The sequence below is a fragment of the Mustela nivalis genome (assembly GCF_964662115.1).
Source record: "Mustela nivalis genome assembly, chromosome: 2".
In the NCBI taxonomy this organism is placed as follows: Eukaryota; Metazoa; Chordata; class Mammalia; order Carnivora; family Mustelidae; genus Mustela; species Mustela nivalis.
In genome coordinates, this window is record NC_139021.1 from 133,398,831 (window position 1) to 133,405,720 (window position 6,890).

Here is a 6,890-nt window from a genome sequence, read left to right on the forward strand (position 1 = left end):
GCTGTGCAAGCCTCTGGTCTTGTTCTGGACACCCACTCCCTTACCCCGGATCCAGCCTCCCCTTGCATAGCACATTGTATCACTAGTATTTATTGAGACATACTTCTGTCTTCTCTGGACGAGAGGTAGGACTAAAGCTTGTCTGCGTCTGTGGGCCCCCATATCCAATACGTGCTCCATAAGTATTGGGTGAATACAGGAATTTCACACGGGCCGCTTGTGCTCCTCCTCCCCACCCCTCCCTCAGTAGCACCGTCCCTGCTCTATAATCTGGGGCTGACACAGTCCTAGGTTTCATCCTTTGTATCCCCTGAAGCACTTAAAAAGTTCCAGCAATGAAAGCCCAGATTCCATGTGGCTGACCAGAAGACCTCCCTTACAAGACCAGCAGGCACAGTTAAATATAGCTTCTTGAAAGATCTGTGAGGCTCCAGAGAGGCCCTCCCTTCAGAGAAGAGATGATGGGGTCTGGAGAACCCAGCCAGGTTGGAGGGCATGCAGACTGATTCTAAAGCAGAGGCCTGCATCGTGTGGATGAGGCGGGAGCAGCCAAAGCTGCTGGCTATGTGGTGAGGGCCTCAGGATGCTCACCCAGGAGGGGACTTAAGGTCTCAGTTCTCACCAAATTTCTTTGGCTGGCCACAGAACTGCTAATAATATAACTGCAGCACCCAGTTGGGTGTTTCTGCCAGAAGAGACACCCAGGTCTCACTTCACGATCTGGAGCAATTTTCCCCAGTCCCTTCCAGCCCACAGTCCTGGGTGGTGGGGGAGGGGGGCAGGACAGCTTGGGCTGGTCCCAACCCAGATAATGAACCGGGACCTCTGACTTCCCCCACCTGTGAGGACTCTCCCCTGGGGAAAAGTCTGGGTGGTGCTCTGTTCTGTTCTGCTTGGGTTTCTTTCTACAAATGCTGAAAATGACAGGGCAGGGAAAGTGCAGGTGTTGAGGCTTTCGCCTTTTGGGGTTTTCTGATTTCTCCTTTATAGGAAATAACTTACTGTTCTGAACCCTATACTATCCCATTAAATGCCAGGACCACTGTCTTCAAGAGGCCTGAATTAGCCCATGGCCCTAAGTGCTGAGTGACTCCAGAAGAAAAGCCTCCAGCCTGCATATCAAAGCCCCCTGAGCCCAGGGCACCATAGTATTCCCACAGCAAACTGGCAGTCTCCGCCTTCCAATTCCCAGCACTTTGCCAGGCTCCTGGTGAAGTTGGCCTTGCCCCCATGAGCCCGAGCCGCCTAGCTGGGCACTGCCCCACGTGTGGGAGGCAACCCGTCCCCGCTTATGGGCCAGCAGCACCCACCCCACCCTCTGCCTGAGGCGCCAGCTGCCCAGAAGGGTGGGAAGATAAGGCGAAGCCGCCCTGGCTGGCCCGCGAGGACCCCACTTGCTTCTGGCTTCCCTGGAGTCGCACTAAGGGAACACTTGACTGGAGCCGCGTTAGAAGGCGGTAAGGCAGGTGGGCGACCGGTGACCGCCCGGAGACGGTGTGCTCTGGTCTTTAAGAGCCCTGGGGGACCATCACTTGGACTCCCCTCCCCCTTCCCCAACCCCGCTCTGGGTCGAGAACCAGCGCAGCCAGAGGGATGTCTCTGGGGAGACAGGATGGCAGGCCGGCAATGGCTTGGGAGGCTCTGGCAGGGCGAAGCCGCGCGGTCTCCACGCCGTCTCTCCCCCCACCTACCCACCCCGGGACCGGAGCTCCTCCCAGCCTCTCTTGGAGGGGGTGGGAGATCTGAGCGGCCCCCCAGCGAATCCCCGGGGAGGTGGGCGGAGGTGCAGCACGCGGAACAAAGGCCCACAGAGGGGTCCTGGAGCGCGCGGCTCCCCGGGGACGGGGGCGGGCCCCCCTTCCTTCCCCCTCAGCTCCTCCCTCTCTTCCCCTCCTTCCACCCAGAGGCCCGGCCGGCGCGCAGCCCGAACGGAGCCAACTTCGCCAACGGTTCCCAAGTTGCCGGGCGCGCTGTGCTGGGAGCTGGGTGGGGAGAGGAAGGAGAGGAGGAGGAGGAGGGCTCCCCGGGCGCCTTGGACGCGGTTCAGGAATCCGCCGCCGCCGCCGCCGGCCGCTCGCCGACTCGGGCCCGAGTGGGGAGGGCGCCAGGCAGGACCGCTCGCTCGCTCGCTGCGCAGGACGGCGCCCGCCTGGCGCCGCTTCCCGCTCGGCGTGCGAACCGGCCGGGCCGCGCCTCCCTCCCTCCCAGCCGCCGCCACCGCCTCCGGGGAGGGCGCAGAGCCCGGGCCGCGAGGGATCGGAGCGACCCAGCTTCTTCTGCCGCGTCCTGCGCAAAGGAGGGCAAAGTTGCGAGCGGATGCTGCCGGCGCCGGACCCCAGCCGCGGACAGTCGGATCCGCCCCCGCCGGAGGAGGCTCGGCGGCCGGGGTAAGTAGGGCGCCGGCGTCCCGGAATCGCCTCCGAGGCCCGGGCAAGGCCGCCCAGCCGTGCGCCCCCAAATCTTCCCCGTCTGGGCGGCCCGCCAAACTTTGAAGGAAGAGGGGCCGAAAGGGAGCGTGGGAGAGGGAGTTCCCGGCTCAGGGGAAACTCCACGCAGGCCCCCGCGACCCCTAGACCCAGCCCGCACTCAGATTCACAGTTGCCAGGTACTCGCAGCTCATCATTCAAGCCACAGACACACGGCGCTCGCGCTGGGAGCATATGCCACGCCGACCCGGCACACGCTGCAGGCCGAAATGTACAACTCCGGGGGCGCCGGGGTTTGGATCTTGAGACCAAGCATGCCCTCCTGCCCGCAGATAAATCCACGGTCTTTGTTTAGTGCCCCTTACAGCCCCCCAGTAAGGAGCCCCCAAAATGCTATGGGCCGGGGGAGGGGCTGTCTTGTCTTTGAAAGTCGTGGCCGGCAACCCCGAGGCTGAAAGTGGGGAGGGGAAAGCGGATACTGCAGTCGGATCTCGGGGGTTCATCAGCAGCGAGTCCGGTGTGGAAACTTGGTGTCTTGGTGATGTGTCTGGGTGTGCGCAGCCCTTCCGGAGGCGAGGCCGGGAGAGAGGGGGGAGTGATTCACAAACTCGGGACCCAGCGTGCTGAGGTCTGTGAGCAGAATGGGAAAGGCTGCAGGCCGGTGCTGCTCAGCGCAGGACAGCTGGGTGGTGGCAGTGACAGGACTTGCCAAGGAAAGTGCACAGATCACCAGCCCCCCTTCGGATATACTTCCTCAGAGGACCTCCAGGAGGACCTGCAGAGATTCCAGCCCTGGATGTCTGTGTGTGTGTGTACACGGGGTGGGGGATGTTGAAGACTCCTAAGGTCTGGAGGAAACCAGGGCAGTGCAGAAGTGCTATTTTCACTGCGTCTGAAGATGCGTTTGCTTTCAGATGCTCTGGCCTGGTGGCCTCAGCTGGCTTGGAATGGGCCTTCCTGCAGAGGAAGGGGCCCTGAGTGGTCCCAAGGAGCCCTGCCTGATTTGTCTGGAGATGTGGCCCAGGCAGCGTTTTCACAGTGCCATGTGGGCTGGTGCTGGGGACTTGAATCTCATCATTGGCCTGTGCTTCCTATTAAGAGGCGCAGTAGGAATGTCTCCATGTGTACATCTGGCTAAGCAGAGGATGGTGTTTGGTGTTTTCTTCCTGGCTCCTGCTGGCCTGGCTGGAAATGGGTCTCATGAAGGGTCTAGGAGCTATGTCCTCCAGCAGCAGGGGCTTGGCTCTGCAGTGGCAGCAGGTGGAGGGGTAGTCACTGAGCATAGGGTGTTTTCCTTCATGCCAGCTGGCGTGAGTTTCCCAGAGGAGCTGAAACATGTCATGTTCCTGGAACTGGGATTAGAATCTCTCTTGGGGAGAGATTCCCTGCTGCCATGGGATTGAGAGCATGCAAGAATATGGGACAACCTGGCCATGGAATCACAAGGAAATGTATCATTCCCCTGCCCCTTTGTGGTCTCGGTGCTGAAATTAGCAAAGCATATGGGCAGCACCAGAACTGTGGCCCCAGATGAGAGACAGGAGTGACCAGGACTTGGCTGTCTCCAATTTCAGGTGGAATGCTGCAGCCAGTCCTTCCCTATATCACGTTCCTGCCTTGTGTCTTCTGTGAATCAAGACCTCTGTGTACATTGTCTCATTGAGCCCTACATCCCTATGAAGTTAGCGTTTTATCCCTCTTTTGCAAATTAGGAAACTGAGGCTCAGAAAAGTTAAGTAATTTTTTCAAAGTCACACAGCTGATGAGGAACAAAGCTGGGATTTGAACCTGGACAGCCTGATTCTGGAACTCAGGCTGTCTCCACCATGCCAGGCTGTCTCTATGGTCCCTACTGGTTTTCCATGACAACAAAGAAGCAACATGGGCTACTTACTAACATGGTCCTGGGGCCTCTGACTGAAGTCCTTTTTCCACACACCCTGCCCAGACTGGGTTATACCATGGGCCACAGGAAATCAAAATCTGGGTGGCTCTGAGCTGCTAGAACCTTCCATGTAGGACTGGAGTCTGGAAATGACAAGAGATTCAGAAGTGACTAGAGGGAGATACTTTAGTAATTCCAGTGAGAGATGATTTGCTGCTTAGTGGAGAAGTGGGGACAAAGCTGCCACTTGTGACCATATAAGTGATAAGTTTGGATTTGTGAGAAACGGCCAGGCAGACATTCTCAAATGGATTATTATATTCCTTCTTTCTTCGGCCCTGACCTGGAAATCTGTCCGACAGGGAAATCAGCCCTCACCTGCCACCTCCTGCCTGGTGAACGTAAAGGAACATGTAGTAGCTGTCCTTCCCATGCCTGCTGCGTGCCCAGGGGAGGTTTCTGGTCCCCAGAGGATGGGTGGGGCAGAGCTGGGGTGGGGGTGATAACATGTCCCATAGAGGGACAGCAGTCACTGTCCCCACTTTACAGATGCAGACATGAGGCTCAGAGAGGTGCAGTGGTCACGAAGCTACGGAACTGCAGGCTGTGCTGCCTCCAGGCACCCCTGCAGGTGCTTTTAGGGGTGACTCCTCAGTCTGGTTGGTACTCTATACCCCAAAAGGGCCAAGAGGGGTGCCTCTCATGGCTCTGCCCAAGGTGTCTATACACAGGAAAAATGTAACCTTAAATAAGGAGCAGAGCTTGACCACTACCCAGCAGGCCCTGTGCACCTTCCCCAGGAAGCCCACGTTGGGGAGTCCAAGAACATTGACCGAGCTGAGCTGTAGGTATTAGAACCCTCTCCTGCCTCCACTGCTGAGTGGTCATGCTGGCCAGGGTAGAAGTTGGGAGACTGGGTGTGGAGAGAAGCTGCCAGGGACAGGGGGTGCTCATCTTTGTACCCTGGCTCTATCCCAGCATCTGAGACATGAACGTACTTGGGGACCATGGTCAGGGGATGGGTGAAGCCCAGGGAGGGGCTGCGGGCGAGCGCCTCTGCTGGGAAGTCATAAAGCAGGGGAGCCAAGGGAATCTTCACCATGAGGAAAGCCTCACAGAGGTCTCTGCCTGTCATGAAAAGAAAACAGCTCTGCGTTTCATTCCTTAAACAGAGTAAGAAATGTCATCTCTTCTCTGATGACTAAATACGAGATAGAATGCTGCTTGTTCTGCCTGAGCATGTGGCTTCCATGGCTGGGGGTGGGGTGGTCCCTGGCCTGCGGGACAGTGTGTTCCGTGCTGGAGGTAGACACATTCAGTCTTGGGTTCTGTTGCCCCAAATCTGGCCGGTTGCTCCCCCCACGCTTATGCACTGCCATGGAGAGAGGAGGCAGGCAGGCAACGGCACCCCCTCATTCCTCCCCATCTTGCCTCTCCCCTCCACATTTCCCCTACCCGCGCCCCCGCCCATGACTTGCTCCACAAAGATGGCTGTGTGCTATACAGGTCTGTGGGTTTCTCTGGGCCCTGAGACATTTATCACTGGGGTTCTAGAGGACTCTGAAAAGGATTTGGAGGAAAGTGTGGAAAGTAAATAAGCCAGTTCCCAGTTGAGCATCTCCTGAATACCACAAGTAAACAGCCCTCCCAGAGGCCAGCCTGGGAAGCTCTGTGTTGGCCTCCCATGGTTGCACCTGGCTCACTGGCTGCTTTCACCAGCTCCCCCCTCCCTCCCCTCTCCCTGTCCAGCCCCTCCTTGACTTGGGAGCCTCAAAAGTCAGGGAAGCAGACTGCTGGCCTGTCCTTGTGCTGTGAGAGGTTGGCGCGTGAGCTGTGGGGACCAGGAGGAACATGAGGGAGGAAAGGGCGCCTACAGGGCCCACTCAGCCCTGCTCCATCTGAAAGTCTCCTGGCGTCGGTTCCACTCAGCGAGGCGGAGGGTGGTCTCCCGGTGGGTGAGTTGGACTTTGGTGGTAGAGAATGATGGGGCTTTTTCCAGTTTTGTGGCACCTGATGAAGTTTTATGTCTTAAATGTCTAGAGTAGATGGACCAAAGCTAATTCTCCCCTCTTGTGCACCCCTCCCCACAAAAGGTGGGGCTCACATGTGAAGAAACCCTTCAGGGGACGCCTGGGTGGCTCAGTTGGTTAAGCGGCTGCCTTCGGCTCAGGTCATGATCCCAGCGTCCTGGGATCGAGGGGCTCCTTGCTCCGCGGGGAGTCTCCCTCTGACTCTGCCTTCCACTCAGTCTGCCTGTGCTCGCTCTCGTTCTCTCTCATAAATAAATTAAAAAAAAAAAAAAAAAGAAAAGAAACCCTTCAAACCCGTACATTTACCTTGAAAGGCTTTGGGGACTAACTTGAATGTTAAGGTTCTTTGCTTATGGCTGGAGTCATATCAGATTAGGCCCTATCAGCTTAGGGTGCTGGTAGTGTAAGTTCACACCAGAGGTTTCAAGGAGCTTGAGCACCGGTGTAAGTTGCTATGTCTATAGGGGTAGGAAGCAAATTCATGATCACTTAATAACTCCAGTGCATTTAGTTGACCGACTGTAAAACCCAGCAGCCTCTGGTGAAAAG

The 6,890-nt window shown here is 57.3% G+C and overlaps 1 protein-coding gene across 1 annotated transcript in view; it reads left to right on the top strand.

Moving 5' to 3' along the window:
* The first annotated feature begins 1,320 nt into the window (after window positions 1-1,320).
* Window positions 1,321-6,890, top strand: part of CHST3 (carbohydrate sulfotransferase 3) — a 33,529-nt gene continuing 27,959 nt past the window's right edge. Inside the window, exon 1 of the mRNA XM_082715926.1 lies at window positions 1,321-2,387. The gene's annotated coding sequence lies outside the window, so the exon portion shown is untranslated. The remainder of the gene's footprint in view (window positions 2,388-6,890) is intronic.